Below are 22,845 nucleotides of genomic sequence, written 5' to 3'. Positions count from 1 at the left end.
TATTTGGAATTAAGTACTTAATTGGTGTTTAGCGGGTGCACTTAGAGTGCCGGTGGCTTGCTGCAGTTCTCTGATACAGACAACGACTTTTTGAGCCTCCAAAATTGTTCTCTAGGCAATGAACTCCCAACAACTTTTCCACATCTTAAACAAACATTTAAAATGTCATTTTTTTAAGTTTTATAATATATTGTAGGCACGAAAATAAAGCTAGTATTCGAATGTGAGGCTCCAAGGAGCAGTTGATCATCACATTTGAATGCTGTGCAATCGAGACGAAAGCGAAAATTGTGGAGCCGTGTGGATTTTCATTTGTGCCCACTCCCCTCGCAAATTGCTGGCCAAAACCAAAACTCCACCTTGCCGTGGGGCTTTATGTGCCTAGTTTCGTAATGGCCAAACCTCCCCCGCCTCCCCTGCCTCCTCATCCCCACCGGAAATACACACACACACACACACACACACACACACACATGTACGCGCACAACTCGCAAAGGGATAATTTACGAAATTTGAATCTTAGAAATTGTTAAAAGCATTCCTCCTTCTCCATAAGGCTCTCCCTCTCCCTCCCGCTCTCACTCCCCATCTCCTTCCCCGCCCCCAATTTCGCTTTCACTTTCCCTTTCACTCGCATTTCCCCCTTTCCATTTCCCTTTCATTCGCAACAACGCATGTGTGTGTATCCGCATGTATTTCAAAATTGCAAAATGTCTACCGTGGACATTCGAAGTCAGCATCGCCAGCGTCCGCCAAGCCAAATCACCACCACGCCCCCCTCCCACCAGTGCACTGAGAGAAATCGTGGTGCCTTATGACGAAGTAAACTCGTGTCTTCAAAACTTCACACCTAGAATATGATTATGAAAGTTATTAAGAAATATAGCAAAATTGTGAATTATGCTAGGTTTATTGCGCTAGTATTTATGTAAGAAGAAAACATACATGCATAGTTTTGAACAATTTCCACCTTATATCTTTTCGGACAGTGTACTTGGTCTGCCTGTCTCTCTCGCTCGCAACTTTGCCTCATACATCTTGGCTCGACGTCCTTGCCCCAAACTCATTTGTACATCGCCCCCGTCGCCCCCCTCTCCGCACCACACACCGGAATTCGACTGACGCAGCCCCCTGCCCCCCGGGCTGTCACCCCCCCCCCCCCTTCTCCAGCACACGGGATATGTATACGTAATACGTAACGGACAGTCGAATTGGGGGTGGTGGGTGGTAAGGGGGCAGGGTTGGGGGTAGTGGCTGCCTTTAGATGTTGGACTTGAAAGTAGCGCGATAGACGAACACATTTGGTTGCGTGTGCGTCTGTGCACAGACTCCCCTTTCCCCCATTCCCCCTTCCCCCCTTTCCCCACTTTCCCCGCTCTCCTCACACATCCTTTTTGGCCAACTGCTTCCTGAACTGTTTTAAATGTGTGACAGCCGACAACAAACCCCCCCGTGGCCCCCTCCCCGCAGTCACTGTAAGCGTTTTAAGGGGGTGATGGCTGCTCCCAGCGACAGCTACACTTGAAAAAATATGTGTGTCACAAAGATTGCACATGTTATATTGTTAATTTATATATTTATAAACCTAAATTGCTGTTATAAATATAACAATATTTCACACGCACATTGTTCGCTTTTAAGAAAAGTGTCAATAGCACCGAAATTTCGCTCAGTGCTCTCCTGTTGGCCCTGCTGTTCTTGCTTGCCCAGTTTTCGAAAATGTAAACTCATCATAAGTGAACCAGCATCAGCATGTGTGCCCCTGTGTGTGCGTGTGTTTGTGTGTGTGTGTGTGTTGTCCAAAAGGAGCCAACGCAGACATCGTTGACTTTGTTGTTGCTTTGGGGGGTGGGGTGGAGTGGGGTGGGGTGGAGTGGGGTGGCAGTGGGCGGACATTGTGCGTGGCAAGTGTTGTGAATGGACATGCCACTCCAAGCAGATGAGAAAGTGGGAGTGAATTGGGGGGTGGGGTTTGCTGAAAATCGGGAAATGAGGATATGAGGAAATGCGGAATGGGGTAGTGGCTAGTGGGTAGTGGGTAGTGGGAAAACGAACGAATTTTACAATTTTCCTTTCCTGCTGCTCACTGTGTGTGTACACATGGGCTTACACATAAATATACATATGTATGTATGCAAATGGCGAGGGTTGTCGCAATAGTTGTGATCTCACGCGTTTCGCAAGTCATCAAATAGCTTTTTACGGCTAACGCTTTTCATTTGGGTTTATTTCTGGTTTTTGTGAATATTATTATATATTTTGAGTATTATTAAAAATTATTAAAATTACATTAAGACTATTAGAAGAAATATTTTTGTTGATAAATTGGTAATGGTTTTTAAAATGCAGAGTATAAAATTCTGCCTTGGTCTGATCAAATTTAATTGTTATTAATTTTACCAAGTACTAGTACTTATACTTACAAAATATCCATAAAACAAAAAAAAAAGCATGGTAATAGCACCAAGTTTGCAAAAGTGTACGAGTATATTTAAATTATGTTTTCTTGTGTACTCTCCCTTCGCAACTTACAGTTCCTAGTTGTCCTGTTCAACGTGGACACACACAAGCATACAATATGGAAAGTATAGAAAGTATGGAAAGCAAGTGGGCTGTGTGTGCGTTTTTTGGGAGAAAGTGGATGTGTGTCCAAGTGCACGTGGTGCGTCGTCGTTTTCGTCGTCTGGCATCAAAGCCAACCACCGGCCACAGCTTTCGTCCTTCGTCCTGCGTCCTGCGTCCTGGTTCCTTCTTTGGCTTCAGCTTCAGCTGCTGCTGCTTTTGCGTAATTTTCGAGATTATTTCGCACACACACACACACACACGCACACGGGGGCTGTGTGCTTGTGTGGGTGTAGGTTTGGGTATGAGGCGGATGGGATATGGACACACAGCCATGCATAATGATGTTGGCTTGTCCTGGACAGCAGCAGGCGCCCACAGAACTGGAGGATGGGTGGTTGGGTGGGCTGGTCTTGTCGTAGTTATTGCTTGCGGGCATTCATTTTAATTTTAAAACAACAGCAGAACGAGCCAAGGCCTAGAACACACAGCGCTTACAAATGGCAATCAATTTCCGACGCACACACACCCACATACCCACACCCCAACGCACACACACATGGCTACAAGGGTTGTGCTGGGCCACTCACATTGTGGCATCTTGTTGCGAACATCTCCGGAAATTCGCAGGAGCGAGGCGGTCAAACGAGCAACGGAAAAGGGGTAAATGGGGAGTGGCAGAGATCCTTGTTCCAAGTTGCAAGGACAACTTAAAAGGCGGCAGAAACTGAAAGTAGGAATAGCCATGATCCTGCAAGGATAACGAAGAGAAGGTGCAACAATAGTCACCTGAATTATAATCTAAAATAATAATACTTGAATAAATGAACATATGGGCAATTTAAACATAAAAGTGTCTAAAAATATGCAATAAAAGAGAGCGTCGTGTTTTGGAATGCATAAATTGTTTTATACTTTTGCATAACTTTAAAAAAGATTTCAACGCACCACTTTTGTAGTAAAAGAAATGATTGATTTTAAATGTGTTGAGGCTGGGAAAACAATCAAGATTTATGCGTTGAATAATCAATCGATTTCGACATTAAAAGGGGTTTCAAATAAACTCCTGAAAACAACAGCTCCATCATCTTTCTACAGGAGCGCTGCCCTTGCTTTAGAAAATGGCACCAAAAACTTGATCCGATTTAATTAGAAACTATTTCGCTTAAAAGCCGATGAAGGCATCAAGCGGCGTCAGTGGAGAGCACCAAGGAATGTAAACGATTGCACTGGCCTCTGTCGGTTGCCGCATCATCTTCTTTTTAGAGAACGGTTTTGGGTTCGGGGCTTTGGATTGATAGAGATAGAAGCCAGTTTGACCTCTATACGCCGGAATGAGCTCCATTCATCAGCAGACCAGCAATATTTGGCTGGTCAAAATGGAAATTTACCCTTAATCCTTGCTCGCGTCTGCTTCATTCCCACAACCAGCTCGGTTATCCACTTCTTACCCCGAACTTAGGCCAACTCCTGGATGCTTTCAGTGTCATTAGTTTTGAATAAGCCATAAATTAAAGATTAAAATATATGTCCGTGCGTACATACAAACATAGTCCAATGGGTGTGTGTCCGTATATGCGAGTATACGGACAGTAGAGTCCCACTCTTCTTACATGGCTACCCCCTTTTTTTGGTAATGGCCATGGCCAGCCGAGCGGGGAGGGGTTACTAACTGTGGAGGGGGGTGGAGGAGAGTCAAAGTGAAAGGGAAACATAAGTCCAACAATGGCCCAAAGGCAACCTAACGACATTAGGAGGAGGAGGAGTGGAATGGGGATGGGTAGTGGAGTTCAGCACAATGACGAAGGCGCTTTAAGCAGTCCCACTCCACCCACACACGTGGACCAACCCCAAAGAGCATTACAAATTTGCATATGTGTGCCCGTGTCCATGTCCGTGTCCGTGTCCGTGTCCGTGTGCTTGTGATTGTGTGCCGGTTTCGCTGTGTGCGTGTGCCAAAAACTGCTGGCGTAGGTAAATTAGTTGCTCTATGAATGTGCCAATGTGTGTGTGTGTGTGCGAAGGTGGTGTTGGTGTGCACTGTTATCGAACACTTTCCTATGGCCCCAGAATTTCGTAATACACTGGGAAATACAGTTTATTCGAGGAAATATAAATATATCCATTAAAAGACTACTACTAACTAAATCTGTGAACATCCTAAGTATAAAGTATCATATATCATATCAGTAGCTATCCGAACTCAATTAGGGATAGGATATATTATTATTTTTTTAAGGATACCTAATTTTCGTTATGTTATCACTACTTTTCGCTCAGTGACTTCATCTGCATCAGGAGTGTTGCTTTAAAACTGTAAGTTTATGCCTGTGCCTGTGTGTGCTGAGAGGTTTAAGTGGGAGGCTGCGGGGAAAGGGGGAAGGGGAGCAGCTTGGGCAGTTGTTGGCCAGGCTCACACACACACACACACACACTGACACTTGCGTAAGCAGCTTCACCTACACATAGGCAAGTTTAAATGTTCATCTGACGCATGCTCAACAATGTATGCAACACAATTGGGCTAACTATGTTGCCTCCTGATTTATTGGAGGTGGAGGGCCCAAGCGGGGGAGGGGGGTGCCGCAAAGGGTTAGATTTTGGGGAAATCATGTTGTTCTTTTCAGCTATGTGTGTGTGTGTGTGTGTGTGTGTGTGACAAACAATGGCCGAGAGGAACATGGAGCAACCCTTACAACTAACAACTTACAACTTACAAATTCTCCTGCCCCGAAAAAGGCGAAAACTACAAATGAATGCCCACCGAATGGCTCACAGTTGGAGCCACTGTTGCCTAAGCCAAATATTTCGCTTTCCAGTTTTGATTATCAAAATAACTTCATTTATGTGTCCCAGCTATATGCAAGTGTGTGTGTATGTGTATCTGTGTGTGTGTGTGTGTGTGCGTGGGAGTGTGAGTGAGTTTTTACTAAGTGGCAGCTCAAATGACGCAAATGTAGCAGCATTGCTGCTGGTCCTTTTTGGGGAAAAGGATGAAGGCATTAGGGAAAGTTTTGGCCCAAAAATGTTCCGAGTTTGATTGTCATGGCCTCATCCTCGTTCCTCGTTCCTCGTCCTGTGATTGTGATTGCTCCTTGTTCGGCAATAACTGTTAAAATAAAATGCCCAACTTTGCTATTCATTAAACACTTGTCTCCGCCGATCGCTGTGAGTAGTAGTCCCAAGTTTTACGATAGTTTGTATCCCATTCCGCAAAATAGAATTACGTGCACAATTAGGAGCAAGGCGAATTATTTGTAATGGCTCCAAAGGGTTACCAAGGATCTACCAAGTTTGGTATCTCGTAGTTGGGTGCTTGGCCTTGGAACATTTGTGTGTTAATAGAAAGTAATTTTCAAAAAGTAGCTATCATGCTTATGTACATCTTTAGTAACGCATGCAGCCTAGAAAATCGCAATGGTTAACCACGTAATATGTATATCAATCTCTATTAGTATATTAACAATAAGAACCCTGTTTTTCAATATTTTATGATTTGCAGGGAGACTTTTAGAATTATGTGCAAAATAGATGGGATCATAGAAATGGCGGGACAATTAATAATGCTCATTATTTAAGCGAGAAAATTCGCAGTGGAAAGAGTTTATTACAAAGGGCAACGGTTATTGACTTGTTTTCTTGAGGCTTCCAGTCCATCAAGTGCCCGCTTTTAGGATCCTTTCCCTGGGCTAAGTACTTGAGCGCAAAGATTGAGAGTGAAAGGCCCACCAGGTCCAATTAAACATAATTGCCGACCTCCAACCCAATCCTCAACTCCGCCAAGAATCCACCAAGAATCCCGAGTAAAAAAAAAAAAACGTGAAAAAGTTTCCAAAGAATGGCACAAAGGCAAGAAAAAAGCGAATGAAACGATTGGACCCCCAATGAAAGTCCAGTAAATAGAGCCTTGGATCCTTGCAACTCGGACACCCCTCTGCAACCCGCATCCTGGATCCAGGATCCTGAATCCCGGGAGTGTGGCAGTCGTGCGCTGGGTGGAAGGGTGGAAGGGTTGGTCCAGCCGAACTGGGTAAATGAAAATTGGCATTTATATAAATTCGGAATGCAAAGTGAGACGCAAAAAAAGGGAAATTATAAGAGCGAAAGTTGGGAAAAAAGGGTGGCTGGTTGGGAGGTGGTGTTGCTGGTGGTGGTGCTGATGGTGCTGGTGGTGGTGGTGGGTTAAACGCAGATTGAGAGGCCATTAAGATAATCAATCTCATTAATGGAAAGCCATTCATTTTGCATCAGGTCACAAATCCATCCTTGGGATTATAGAAGATCTAAATATTCGCAAGATCTCTCTATTTTTTAAGGTTCGTCGAGCAAAACTGACCGAACTTAAATGTCTTTGTACTGTCACTTTCTTTCCCTTACCTTCCCTTTCCCCATTTGTTCTCCCCTGCGCATTTTTACTTTACTTTCACTTTCAGTCGAAATTTTTCTTTGACATACGCTTTCCCGAGATGCCAGTTCGCTTAGTTAACTTCGCAAGCAGTATTTTATAAATAATTTGTATTCTCTAGGAATCCTCGTTAGCAAATAATATATTTTGCAGTTTTTATAGATATTTTTTTTTCATTTAAAATACTAATCATTTTTAATCACATTTTATTCATTTAAATACTAATTCTCGGCATTTGCCTCTAAAAATTAAAAAATAAACAAAGGTATTTTATCATCTGTAAATATAATAATTTTACAAGATCCCAGAAACTATAAGGAGTTCTTCTCTATTTTCACAGATTGACTTGTCGAAACCAACTCTTTGAAAGCAAGGGAAGTGTATACGAATGTGGGTGTTCTGCGATTCACCCAGTCACCTTCTGCCCTTCCGAACACCTTCTTTTCCCACTAGTCCACCCCTTTACTCCACCCCTTTACACTCTGTCCGTACGCTGTCCGTTCGCAAAAGTCCGGGCTTTCGCTTTTTATTTACTCGCCTTGGAGCGTGCACTTTATGTCCGAAGGAGGAAGAAATTCTCCCTCTATTTTGGCTTCCTTTTTTCTGATATTTTCTTTTTTCACTCAGCATATATTCGCAGTTTTTTTCGGGCCTCGTGCTTCTTATTTTGCAGCGCCTTCTTCTTTTCAGTATCGGGACTTTTTTCGGGTGTTTAAATTAGAACTTTGTTCGTGCTCTGAATTTTTAAGTTATAAACTCAAGGGGGTATTCCTTAGGAAGCTCTCCCCTTTCCCGACCCCCGCACCCCTCTTGTCCTGTCCTTTGACTTTCACTTTTCTCCCTCTTAACCATTTCTCTTGTTTGGCCAGCACACAAAAAAGGGAAAAAGGGAAAAAATTGTACGAAAACTCTCGACTGAAAGGGGAAAATGAGTTTTTTTTCACTCAGGGGGCCAAAGGCGAGTGTGGAAATTGGTAAGTAAGGGGGCCAATGGGGCAAAGATGCAGAGCCTAAGCAGCCGTTGTTACATTGGGTCCACTCTAAATGCTCCACTGTGGCCACCCAGAACAGCTGCTCCAGCGCCACCATCGCTCCCACTTCATCCTGGGCGCAGATCCTTGGGGTTATTATCAAATTGAATAAAAATAAATGCGACTTCATGTGAGTTTAAATTTGGCCATGTGTGCAGAAGGTGTGGAAGGGGCTTCTTGGCTAATGGGAGTGGCACGAAACTTGTTGCTACTGGCCCTAACGAGCCGAGAATCTGTCTGGGGATTGTGGCCGGAATTGGGCTTGGGATTGGCAATGGAAATGGAAATGGGAGCAGTACGGGTAGCCAAGGAACCACATAAGGCATCCCATCCATTACGGCCTTAAATTCCCCCTGCGCCATTAGCCTCTTTTGCAGTTTTTGAGTTTTTCATCAGAAGATCGATCCTTAGGTAAGGTTATGATATGTGCAGCACTTTTAACGAGCAATCCGTTTAAGCATTACATTTTTGATTTGGGAAGGTAGAAATCAAAAATCAATCATAACGATTTGGACTAAATTATATAAATCTTATTTCCCGATAGACTCACTCAATAGTTACAGTTTAAGACAGGAAATCAAATTATTTGAGCATTTATTTATTTCGTTTTCAGATTTCTATACTTCACAATTAATCTCCGGTAGTATTTTTGGTTCCTAGTTAAAATTTACCTAAGAACTCTATAATTGAATTCAGCTTGCAGTTTAATATTCAAAAATCCAAATGGATTGTATGTTGTTTCCAAACTAGAATGCCGAGGTTATGCTAATATCGAAATAAACAAATGGCTTTCAGCTAGTTAAGAAAAAACTTTAATATTCAAATTTTTAATTGACTGCTCATTTTCAGTAGAAACTATTAGATATGTGTTTATAAGGGTTGAACGAAAATCTTTCCCATGGAAGCGGGTAAAATACGGCGACAAATGTATTTTTGAAAAAAAAAACTGAATTTAAATTAGAATTTGGGGTTGTTATAATGGATTATGACTTTCAGAAAACCACAAAATTTTGATCTGCTCACCTTTTCAACGCGATAATAGAAAAAAACTAAATTACGCGGCTTCAAACCCTTTTAACTTCAGTCAGAAAAAAGGAAATATTGTTTTAGGGAATTGATTTTAGTCACATAAAAAAATTCCCTCCTTTCGATATGCATTTTTAGAAATAGACAACTTGCGTGGAATCCTAAATTGACCCCAAATTGACCCAACTGACTTCGAACTGCCAAGTTTTGCCAACTATTTACACATCAAAGGCAAACGGCAAAAGGCAAATTAACAAAATGAAAGGTTTGTACAATGTACCTCAGTTAACAATTCAAGTGAAAATCCGAGAGATAAACACACGAGTCCATGGAAAGTGAAAAACGGGAAAAACCGGACATTGGCAAAAGGGGTTGGCCACCCCCAATATGCTCCATCCCCCAATAATATATGTCCACCCAATAAATCTATGTACACCGTATACACGTATATAGCTGGAAAAAATGTAAAAAATTACATAAATGTAATTTCAGTCGGTGCGCGCTACATAGATCAACCCCCATCCAAAGTTTTTTCAATGGGCCGAGCCGAGCCCTGGTTATTAAAATTTTCCTTTTAAAAATAAATGAAAACTAAATAGAAAATGAGAGACAGGGGGGCAAAAATGTGATTTTACCCCCATTTCGCTCTTTTCGATTTTTTATACCCCCGCCTTCCCCTGCTCCATGGTCCTTTTTCTTTCCCTCCTCGCGGCATAGATTTATCTCGTCCTTTAGCGAAACTTTTTAACCCTTTTGTTTAATTAAAAAACACAGAAAACGAACGGAAAAAAGCGAGTGTGGGGGGGGGGGAGGGAGGGGGTGGGGAACCTGCAAGAAGAAGACGAGAAATAGGAAGATGATGATGGCCAAGGACGAAGGAGGAAGGAGGAAGGACGAAGGCCATGATAGGACAGCTGGCGCTGGATTTTAAAATGCTTTTCAATACAAAAAGCAACACAAAAAACAAGAAAACGAACCCGAACGCACCAAAAAAAAAAAAAAAAACCAAAAAAGCAGCAGAAAAATGGAAAGCAAAGTACATAAATTTCGACAGCCGTTGTCCTGAAAAAGGGGTAAAGAAAAGGGGGTTGGGCAGCGGCGGCTGTTGTAAAAAACGAAAGAAAAAGTAAAGTAATTATTTTGCATTTGCGTAGATAAAATTAACGATGATGGCGAGATGCCCAAAGAACTGAAAAAGGGGCCAAAAAAATAAAAGGCTGCGATGGTCAAAGGAGCTAGACGGGCCATCTGCATTGCGGCTAAAGAAGGTGGAGGTGGAGGTTGGCCAAGCCAGTGACAATGCGGTGCGTGGTCCATGGGAAAACGGAAGAACGACCCACCCCCACTCAAGCCAACACCACCCCCACCCCCCCCCCATTTAAGCCCCTGCCATGGGCGTCACTAACCCCATCATTATGCCAATTCGGCTGTCAAAACTTTGTGCGTACTTTGCTCCATCTTAGCGTCTCTTTTTCAACGTTTTTACCCTTTTTTCGTTTTTTGTTTCATTTTTATTTTTTTTATTTTTTTTTTTTGCATTTGTCGCGCTTTATGGCCTTTAAGAATTTTTTGGCTGGTTGGCGGTGTGGGCGGAGGTGGGGGGTGTGGGCGCTGCCCCCAAAGTGCGTCGCCTTGATTTTCGTTGCTGTGATTCCTTGCCCGGCATCATTTGAATATGCATGAGCGCAGGGTTCTTTGATGAATGCCACGTGCGTAGGCGGACAGGCCAGTTTTGGTTGGATCTCAGTGATCCAGTGATGATGATTTTTTGCCGAAAATCGCTTTTCAGTTATTTTGCCACTATAAATATCAGTATTTTGATCATAACTTTCCAAATATTGGTCCGAATATGGAATGGCATACCTCGTTGAGCTCGTAATTTAATTTCCTATCGAACTGTGTTTTCAAAAAAAAAAAATTATTTTTTCACTTTTCTTCCAATTTTTGATGATGATTTTTTGCCGAAAATCGCTTTTCAGTTATTTTGCCACTATAAATATCAGTATTTTGATCAGAACTTTCGAAATATTGGTCCGAATATGGAATGGCATACCTCGTTGAGCTCGTAATTAAATTTCCTATCGAACTGTGTTTTCAAAAAAAAATTATATTGTTTTCACATTTTTGTCAATTTTTGATGATGTTACCCCTTACAAAAAATGCGAAAATTTGGCCAAAAATTATTTTAACAGAGTCGGTCAAAAAGTGATTTGGTTGGTTAGTATTGGTAATTAGGAGTAAAAAAATGTAATTGTTTTAGCTTTCTGACCATTTTTAGCCAAGTTATACCGAAAATACCAATTCTAAATATTGAAATTTTGCCGAAAATCGATTTTCTGTTTTTTTGCGTAAATAAGCAACTGGGAGGATGAGTAACATAGTTTTACTATGCTGATTTGGGGTCAAGAATAAAATTCATGGCAGGTCACATGGATGTGGACTGATCCCTGACCCATTGCTCTCAAGACGTTACATAGATCCCCTCGTAATTGACGCCCCTGCAACCGATATTTCCACAACCAACTTTTTCTTACGCGCTTTTTTCCTTCTTACGCACGATTTTGGCTTTTTTTTACTTTTTTGCATGCACAAGAGGCGAGTGGAAAAAAGCGGGGAGCTGGGGCCAAATGAAAAGGGGTTGATTATGGTCACTAGCAAATTGGTAGTACACAGCCAGCAGAAAATGGGAGGATCCCCGCCCACTCAGGTCAGTCGGTTGTGGACCAACCAACCGTCGGCGAGGACAAAACAAAAAGTGGAAAAGTGGTTGATTTTTCTTTATTTATTTATTCTTTTTTTTCTAGATGATTTTCTATTGTTGTTGCTGTTGTATTATTTGATTTGCCTCGCAATTTCCGTGCTAAGATTTTCACTCTTCCTTCGCAAAGAATGAATGTATATTGTACGAGTATATGCATATATATATATATATATATATAGGAGGTAAATAGCGCGAGCGAGTGGGACAGATTGATGGGGTCTGCTTCTAATGGTTTTTAAATTTTGTAATATTTCAATGTCATTTTCGGCTAATGCGCAGCGCGAGAAATTCCATCCAAAAAAGTGAGAGAAAGCCTTGAAACGCCCAGTAGGTACAGTTGGTAGCAAAGGGTAGAGCTAAACCCCTTCCTTTCACCTTCTTTTGCATTCGTTTAATTAGGCTGCGACGCCATCTGTTGGCCAGCGTTCAAAGCTAAAACATCCATTGATCTGCGTAGAAGCGCAAGGAAAACTCTGGCCGGAAAAGTGAATGAAAAATTTAAAGGCCGCACATACATATATTGGCATAAATAACACACACGCACACACACGCACACACACGCAGAGGCACGCAGAAATGTTGTCAAATAAACCAAATAGAGGGGCAGACAAACGTTTCACACTTTCGTTATTTTTGGCCAGCGGGCAAAGTGAAAGCGAGTGAAAGCGGGAAAAAAAGGGGCAAACGGCTCGTCCAGACGCAAGTGAAAGTCAAATGGGGGTAGTAACGCACACAGACACATGTGGCCCGAGCTAAAGAACGTAATCGCACGTAAGTCCTGGCGTCCAGTAAAAAATTCAAAAAAAAAAAAAAAAAAGAAAATAATGCGAATTGCGAAAACAGGAAACGAGAAAGCTCCCCGAGTCCTGTGTAAAAAATTCATGCGTGTGTGTGCGTTTGGCACGGTCGAACTCACACACACCCCCTATTATCTCCCCACCCCCACACACACACACAAATACACACGTCCCCGTCAGTCACAAGTCATTGGATGTCCTTCGTCCTTCGCAGCCGGCAGCTGCTGGCAATTCCCGGCCAATACAGCCAGACATCTACGCTTCAAATTTCAATATATTGAATAATACAGAGATCAAAGTTCTGGCCATGCACCCGTCGATTTTGAAGGACGCAGGACGATGGGCGGGGTAAAACTTGGAATACATTTGGGAAATTGAAAACATTTGCGGATGCCAGCGTTTTGAGCTCAAGCGATTTGATCGGACTTCAAAAACAGGCCTAAAATTGCTCCTCTGGGAATCCTGTGCTGCCAGTGTCCTTCCTCCCGTTCTTTGTCAATCATAAGTTGGAACTATTAGCCATCCGAAACTGGCACTCGGTCGACCGAATTGCATCCGTAATTGGCATTAGAACTCACTTACACTACTTACGCCAGCAGAAGTGCTACACAATCAAAATTTTCATAAAACACTTCACTTTTAATAAGTATAATATCCTAAGAAACTGTTTTCTTTCGAAACACAATACTCTAATCTCAGAGATTTTCTATATTTATAATTCATAATATTTTTGAATATGAAAAACGATTGTAAGTTCTTAGGAAAGCAAAGCCAAACTTAGAAGTCTTAGCTTTATTTTATAATTCCACTTAATTGCACTTAATTGCAATGCTTCATAAACAATAATAATAATAAGTTGAAGTCAAATCTTACTAACTGATTTGATGCTATAATTACCCGTTTAATTAATTTGTTTGAAGTACGAAATTTGTAGATTTGCTCAGTTAATAAAGTCGCATTCCACTGTCACTTAATTCTAATTGCGTTATTAGCTCAATTCAGTATCTATATATTTATATATTAATAATATTTTTAAACAAATCAGCACCACAATCAGCATCAATCGATCAAAATTTGTCATATTTTCCGAGCACTTACCATTAGCATTTTCCGTTGAATCTGAACCGCGGAGAAGGAGCAAAGTACATAAAAGCATGGCAAACTCGTCTTCCTGTTCCTGCATATGCATATATCATTAAAAATAGGCCCAGACATATATATACATATGTATATATACATCTATGTAATGTAATTCCTCCCCCTTTGCAGCTGTATGATGGCTACTCAAACTCCATATTTCACATATGACTTGATGGTCAAACCCCTCGAAGAATAAGAATTTTGAGCGACTGCAGAGCAGAAATCGCCAGTAGGAAAATGATAAATTACATAAAAATCCAATTGTATACATGTGTATGCGTATCTGTGTGTCTCAAAAAAAAAAAAAACGACCCAAAGCGCACGAAAAAAACGAAGGGAAATTTCCCCCGAATTTTCATTCGCAATGTTATGTAGTTGACAGACCGACCAGATGCCCCCTTTCGATTTTCTTTTTTTTTTTAAGTAGGAAATTGTGTCCGAGCTGTCTCCTCTCTCTCTCTCTCGCTCTCTCCCATCTCTGTCCTTCTTATCAAATGATTTTCTTCTGTAAACTTTCGCTGCCCGTCACAGGCGGCCAAGGACAAGACAACCCTTTTAGTCCACCCCATCTGGATGTTGGCTTGGTGGGTGGTGTTTGGGAGAGCTTGATTTCTGGCCAGGACCAGTGCACTCAAAAAAAAAGCCGGCAAGTGTCCACATACGTAAATGTTACCCAGGCACTTGAAAAGATTGTATTGCATTGAATTAAAATCTTAATGCTAAAAGCATATAAATATAAATATATTCAATTATTTGAATAGGAGTTCGAACAATGCTAGTAACATGACATCTTTATTCTGCATCTATGAGTTACATTGGTTGTTTTTCGCAGTGCATTAATGTCGCCTTCGCTTGTCACTGCCAGGCTGAAGAATAAAAATAAATAAATAAAAACAAGAATTTCGCCGTGATTTTGCATTTCTGGGCAGGACTTTAACCCAAATATCCCGCCACGCTGTGGGAACTAAGTCACTGGGTCCAGCTTAAAAACCGAAAAGAAAACTACACACACACACAGATACAAACATCCACACACACACGCACACACACATGCGTTTGTGGGATGCTGTTCGGTCATAAATTAAACATGCCGCCCGCAAAAGTATGCTATGGATTTGAACTCGGATTGCGAATGCGCTGAGGCGTGCGAATGCCAAAGTTACCAGAAAAAAGCTGGCGAAAACTTTCACTCCAGGATCGTAGATGCCGCAGGACATCCCCCATTCCACCAGCCTCCCATCCACTATTTTCCACTTTCCATTTGTTTGTCTGTGGTCGCAGCAGAACTTGAAAACTACTTTGGCCAAGACAAAGTAGCTCAGAAACACGCATACGCATACGCATACGCATGACCAGAAGTTGGCCAAACTAGAATATGTCGATGGGCCTGTACATAACTGGTCCACCACCCTCGCCTTGATTATAAATTTCAACTTAATTACGGAAAACAGAATTTAATCCTTTCGAAGTGTGTCGCCGACTTGGCCATTATGTATGTACAAGCATGCCCGGTGAAATGGGGATGCGGTTGCAAACTACAAAGGACGCCTCACAATTTATGGCCAACCAAACTATCCGCTCCACTATCAGACACAAACAGCAACAACAATCGCCCGAGGCAAAGCCGCCGCACAGTGGAGCAAAATACTATAAATTGTTTCTAAAATTAAGTTGACTTTCTAAATTTAGTATCGTCGTTTTTGTATAATATATACATACATATATGGTTTACCAATTTAATTTGCATCAAACTTTCAACCAAAAAGCTGTTATATATTTATTGAATTAAGCTTTGTTAAGAACATTAATAACATAATAAATGATATATACAAAATATTGAGCAGCTACTATCAACAGCATACCATCGTGAAATCTCTGTTGTTTTGAACTTTAAGAACTTGAATTTCCTGCAAATTACTAGGCACAAAGTAAATAAATTTTGATATTAAAACACACACTTTCGCATCGTCGGCCATTTCCATATATATACATATATATTTACATATTTATATATATATATGTGTACATGTACAAGGGCATTGCGTAGTTTACAATTGAGAATCTCAAGTCGAGTGTGGCATATTTGGCTATATTTTTGTTATGTTTATGCAGGAAAGCCAATGGCCACATACACACACACACACACACACATACCCACCTGACATTTTTGTATGTGTATGTTCTCACCCCCTCAACACACACACACACACACACACACACATACACATTGGGCGCATACATACATGGCTAAACCAATTTCCACAGAGCATTTTAAATTTCAAACACACATGAAACGGACGGACGAAGAAAGGCCACCCTCCACACACACACACGCACACACACACACACATGGGCAGCGACTTAACTTACAATAAAGGACATTGCCCAGCCTCCTGCCACCCACCACCCACCACCCCCACCCCGCGCTGTATGTAAAGTGCGTAAGTTGTGTCCAAGGGCCTGGGACCTTGTGTTTGGGTTTTGGTTTGGGTTTGGGGTTCGTTTGCGGGGGTTTCTGCACTATTTTACATACGTAATGCGAACTTCATGGGTCCAGAGCTCATAAGCGCCGTCGGCCAAGGCTTTTGGAAATTAGCGTGGCTGCCAAATCAGGAACCGGCTTAAGGAGCACCAGGATTCCGGGATTCGGGGATTCGGGGATTCGTGTATTCCTGGATTGGGGTGCAGTGCCGTGTAGTGGAGTGGGGGGTGTGTGTGTGCGTGTGTGTGCGTGTGTGTTTATATCCCCCGGGCGATTTTGGTGGCAATCAACTGGGAATAGAGCAGAGCACTCCTTTTGCCCCAGCGAACATGAAACGATTTAAAAAGTTATGTGTAATATGTTGCCAAAGTAAATTGTAATCTAAAGTTAAGCAACCTAAATAGTCGGTTACTAAAATGGCATCAAATATGCTGATAAGTATATACATATATGCTGATAAATAAATACATATATGCTGATAAATAAATACATATATGCTGATAAATATATACATATATGCCTTTACAAGTACTCGTTGCATGTTTAGTAAAGTAAAATGAAATCTTAAGTAGAGCAACCAATTCTATCTCTTACATAATATTGTACGAATGTTATATGCATTCACCTTGACATTTTGAGTAAAGTGTACTGATTATTGTGAGAAAAGCGGAAAAAACATTAACCGTATTTGATTTTACTTAGCAACGGCTAATTACATTGAATGTCCAATGGCCGTCTTAATAGTTCTGTGAGGTGAGAATACCCCTTTTCCGAAGGACATAAACCCACTTGAACGCCTTTATTCGCATCCCGTCATAAACTTGCAGCCTGCGTTTTTGGCACAACTCATTTCCGGACGAGCCAGATAAGCCCGTGATTCGTGGTCCGTGGTGCGTGTTGTTGCGTGGGTTTTTCCCGGAAAAGCGGGAAAGCGGGAAGGCGTTGCATGCCACCAGCTAACCACCCGGACACTTGGCACTGCCCCCTCCCAGGACAATCTGTCCACCTTATCATGGTAATAACTGTAAGCACGTAAGCCTGGCCGAAGGGGGTGATTTCGTATTTTTCTTTACATTTCTTTGCCCGCCTATTTTTTCTTGTTTTTTCTTTTTTTTTTATTTTGCCGACGCAATTTTTGGTAACCCTTTTGGGCACTTTCACCTCCACCTCCACCACCGCCGCAGCGCTTTTCTTTTAGAGATTTTCGCTCGTTTTTTATGGGTGTTCCTGTGTTGTTGTTTGTATATTTTTTTTCTATATTATTTTGTGCGTTTGCTTGCCTTTGCTCCTTCATTCCTGCCTTGCCTCTCTCATCCGTTCTCATTTTTTTGTGCTGGTCAGCTTTTCTGCACGCTTGGCAAACATCGCAAAAAAAAATAAATAAAAAAATAAAAAAAAAAACAGAAAGAAAGAAAACAGAAAACGGGGTAGGAAGGGTAGAAAGGCTTTTTAAGGTTCAGCTTGGCGGGGGCGGTGTTCAGAAAGCCATAGCCAATTGTCCAAGCGAACATTGTACGATTTGCGTGTACAGTGAACACTACGCTTGCCGACGTTGCATTACGTCTTTTATTCTTCTTGTTAATCAAAACGCTCCTGCGATCGTAAAAGTAAATGCACTGAAGTATTGTATGGTCCCACGAGCCGGATGAATATTATCAACTGGCCAACTTGTCAGTTAACTGACGTTTTAAGAGAATAATAATAATTCTACGGTTTTGAGAGTTCGCAATTACTGTTCTGAAAGTATTTCCTTTCGAAAAGAATATTTTCCAATTATGTTAATGCACGCGATCTTAAATTAAATTAAATTTAAACATTTTTATTCTCTTCTGACTTTTGCTTCCTTTATGTGGCAAGGGATTACTGTACCGTGTATGTATAGTACTTTTGATTCTTTTTGCACAACCTCCTACCTCCCCCCTCCCTGCACTTTTTCAACCCCTTCCCCATGCCCTTTCCCCTTCCACATCCACTGATTTTGTTACATTTTTGTTCACTTTCGTTTTTGTTGTGTTGCGTTTTTTTTCATATTTTTTTTTTGTCGAAAGGATTCGTGCGAAACAAAAAGACTGCCCATCGCTGACCACCCACACAACTACCCCTTCCACACACACACACACAAATACATACATTTCTTCGGCCTGACACACGCCACGCACACTTGGGTGTCTTTATCACGGAGAAAGGGAGAAGGTGGGAGTGGGGGTGGTAGTGGGGGTGGTAGTGGGGGTGGGGGTGGGAGTGGGAGTAGTGGAGAATGCGCGCGAGAAAGGGACGCAGCGAGCTCAACCCTGAAGCAAGGACATTGACGATGTCCGTTCGGCCGTCCAGGATGGCTGGCTCTCTGTGCTGCTGCTTTCTCCTCGCCTTTTTTTTTAAGCATTTTCCATTTTCTTTTAATTCAGCCTAGCCTCCTCCCAGCCCACTGTCCGCCCACTGCTTTTCTTTTGTTGCGCTGAAGAAAAGGAAAAGGGAAAATTGTAAATTGAGTTACGCATTCTGACAGTTTGCATTACGATCTCTAGTCAACCCCGTCGCTACACAGAGAACAATGAAAACCCAAACTCCTAGATGCCTAAAGACAATCTGCTCGCCAAATATTGCAACTTTCCCTTCTGTGATCTTACAAGATTATTTATAAAGTAAGTGTAAGTAAACCCTTTCCCCTTCACTTTGCATAAGTTTTTACAAGTACCGAGCAGCCTCTCAATGCTGTCACATCTTAAAGGATAACCAATTGTTAGTATTTAGCTAATTTAGATAAAGATATTATTTAGATAAGATAAGACAATCAAGTGTTCTTTGGTGGTTTAGTCCTATCATCCTAGTCTTACGTAGCATTCATAGTTCTCGTAGCCCCATAGTTTTGAATAAATGTGTGGATGGTTTTTCCTTTGTGTAGGACCTGCCACCCACTTCCTCCCCCACCCCTCGTCACACATTATGGGCATGTGTGTGTGTGTGTGTGAGTATGGGCTATCTATCGATCTACTTTACTCTTCATTGGCATTATTCCAGCTCCGTCGTCGTCATCAATTGAATTCGTTTCATTTCGATTCGTTTGAATGAATTTCGCTTTGGACTTTTGCTGATGTTTCTGGCCATGCCGAAACACACACATTGCGCTTATGCGTGTGTGTGTGTGTGTGTGTGTGTGTGTGTGTGTATGTGTGCATGGGTGCAAGTGTGTGTGTCCAGCAGGGTCCTTTTTTGCTGACATGCTCGAGAGACTTCGCATATTTAAACATATTAAATATCAAAGGACAACCGACTCGGCTCTCAATTTTGCTCACATTTCGCATGGCCATCTTTTTTTTTGGCAAACTGATGCCCGCTGCCCGCTTTCCGATGCCTTTGCCCAATTAAATTTGCATCATTTGTCATGGCAACGGCGGGTTAATGGCGTGCCAGGAGGTGGACAACTCGATGCCAGAGGACTCCTTCCGTGGCGCAATCCAAGCCTAATCAGTACATGGCAAGAAGGTCTAACCTTAGGTCTTCTTTGGAGTTGGATCGCAAGTCGGAGGAACCATTGCAAATAAATCATAAGAGCAATTATTAGAATTTGTATACCTATGTATGTATGATATAGTATGTATTTATGACCAGCGAAACCGGGGCATTGAGTTATGAATTTTAAGCAAGAAGCTCCTTGAATTTATATTTTATTTGAAGCAAAACAATACCATTAAATTTGAATAGTTTAGTGTTCAAATGTCTAAGATTCTACAGCGCCACAATATTTACAAATCTATGATATAGTAAAAAAGTTGTATCAAACCAAGTTAATTAATATACAATTAATACAGAATAATAATACAAAGTTAGCTAAAATATATATTTAAATATATCTAATTGATATAATTAATCTTCAAAGCATACATGTACCAAAGTTCAGTTCTATAAAGTTCGCACTTTCCTGCAGCAAATTCTAAGAACTTTTTAGGTGAAATGCTTTAACGCGAAATCCACAAGTTTAATAGTTAAAAATAGTTTAAAAACTAAAGTAACTTGAAGTTCTTCGATTGTGCCCCAAAACATAGGCAATACTCTTAGCCAAAATCAGCACCCGAAACGCCTTCACTTGCAACTCATTTGTTTGGTTGCGTGCAACAACACGGAATATCTGTAACTTTCAAACCCTTTTTTCGTGAATAAATGGTTTTCCCTATTTTTGTCAAAATTCAATTAAAATTGTTTAACTTGGACGAGGATGGAACAAGTAAATACAACAATCCTACATTATATATATGTATATCAAATTGTATAGAAAAATAAAAAAACGAAAGAGTTACAGCAGCGACGTCGACTGCGACGCGGCAGCGCTGCAGCAGTGGGCATTTCAAACAAAGGACAACATAACGAGATTAACACACACACACATACACAGAGAGCCACCCCGAAAAAAAGTAAAAATGCGAAGCAAAATCAAATAAAAAACACAAAAAATAGGCGGAGAAGCGAGAGGCATGTAAAAAAGAGAGCGAACGGGGAGAGGAATTGAGAAAAAATAAAACCCGCTTAAATTAAGCCCACCTACTGGCCACCATCAGAAGCCACCACCCAACTCGGAAACCACCCAAAAGCCACCCAAAACCACCCAAAACCCACCCAAAAGCGCCCACAAAACGAAGCTGGAGCTGGAGCAGAAGCGAATTTCCAGCTGGACAGCAAACGCACGAACGGGTTGAAGGGTTCGCAGCTCGGAGCATCGAACACGTTGATGAGGATGCGTATGCGGATGCGGATGCGGATGGGGGAGGAGCAGGGCGACCAGGACAACCAGGAGGCAGTGGTCAGGGGGTGGTGCCGTTACGCCCGCCGGCACTTGCCAATTTAAACAGCAGAGGATGCCACGACTAACCGATACCCACCAGAATCACATATGTATGTATGTTGCGAAATCTATATTCACATATATTTGTATCATATGTACAGCCGTGGACGCATAAATAGCACACATCAGAACAGTAACTTTAGATCGATTATTTCAGAAGTATTTGGCTTTTGATTCCAAAAATTTTGATGTAAATCGATTATTGCTCTCTTCTACATGACGTACAACCCAAAAATTTACCATTATCATTTTTTTCTTCTGCTTTATGCTTAATTTTCGTTCGCGAGCCACTATTTAGCGTGGTCACAGAAATAGCACACTTTAAAGAACTTACAGCAAATTCCGTGTAAAAGTGGTTTTCCTAAGTTTTTTTCGTTATTTAAAAAATTTCGTCAACAAATTATTGTAATTTAATACAAAAGTTAAAAAAATGGGTCGAGGAAAGCATTGTTCAGTTGAAGAAAGGAGGATGATATTCAACCTAACTGAATCTGTCAATACACCTGCTGAAATTGCCAAAATAATGAAATGTTCGAGGAAAATGGTATATAATGCACTGAAGGTAGCAAAGGAAAACACAGCATATTTGACCAATCAAAAAAAAACGCAAACCAAAGCCACGAAAAACTGACCCGCGTACAGATATGCTCATAGTACGGAAGAGCAAGGCGAATCCTTTCAAGTCCTCCCGCGAAATTATGGAGGAAATAAATAAAGAGTGTGGCAAAAATGTATCGAGGAAATTAGTGGCAAGAAGACTAAATGAAGCTTCCCCCTTTGGACGCATCAGCAGAAGAAAGCCGCTCCTGTCAAAACGCAACATATCGCAACGATTAAGTTTCGCACGGGCCCACCGGGATAAGGACCTGAGTTTTTGGAAAAACATCCTTTGGAGCGATGAAACAAAAATCAATAACATAGGACCCGATGGTAAAACATTTGTTCGTCGTCCAAAAGGCCAAGCTCTTAACCCTGGGTACACCATGAAGACTGTTAAGCACGGTGCCGGTTCCATTATGTGCTAGGGTGCATTTTCCTGGCATGGTGTGGGTCCGCTTTACCGGATCAATGGCGTAGTGGATCGCTTTATGTATGTGGACATTCTCTAAAATCAAATGGAACCATTTACGTTTGAGATCATGCCTCTGAAATGGACATTCCAGCACGACAACGACCCAAAGCACACATCTCGTGTCGTTAAAAAGTGGTTGAAGGACGAATCCATCCAAGTTCTGGAATGGCCGGCTCAAAGACCTGACCTAAATCCTATAGAAAATCTATGGAATGACGTCAAGGTTATGATATCCAAAAAAAAAATGTTCGAATCTTGACGATTTGTGGAAAGGTGTCCAAGAAGCCTGGAACTCCATTCCAAAGGAGAGATGTCAGAAGCTTGTGGAGAGTATGGGTCGAAGATGTAACGCAGTCATCGAAAATCATGGATACTCAACCAAATATTAAATTTGCTTTACGTTAATTACTTTTAAACTTATTTTTTATGATTAATTTAAGATATTTTGAAATTGTGCTATTTCTGTGACCACGCATTTTTCGTTGTTTTTTAGTTTTCTAATTTCCACATCTTTTTTTTTTAACATTTATTCATTTTGATTAATTAATTTATTAGTTTAAAAGCTAAGCTATGAAGAACGAAAGCTGTTTTATTTCCAAGAATTATTTGTTAATTAAAAAAACTATTCCAAAAGATGAACTTCATTTTGTGCTATTTATACGTCCACGGCTGTATATGAAGTCGGGCTTAAAAATATATTTTGGGTTTTCAAAACCAACTTAAAACATTAAT

Source organism: Drosophila yakuba, chromosome X, assembly GCF_016746365.2.
Source record: "Drosophila yakuba strain Tai18E2 chromosome X, Prin_Dyak_Tai18E2_2.1, whole genome shotgun sequence".
NCBI lineage: Eukaryota > Metazoa > Arthropoda > Insecta > Diptera > Drosophilidae > Drosophila > Drosophila yakuba.
Note: the sequence above shows the minus strand (reverse complement) of the source record.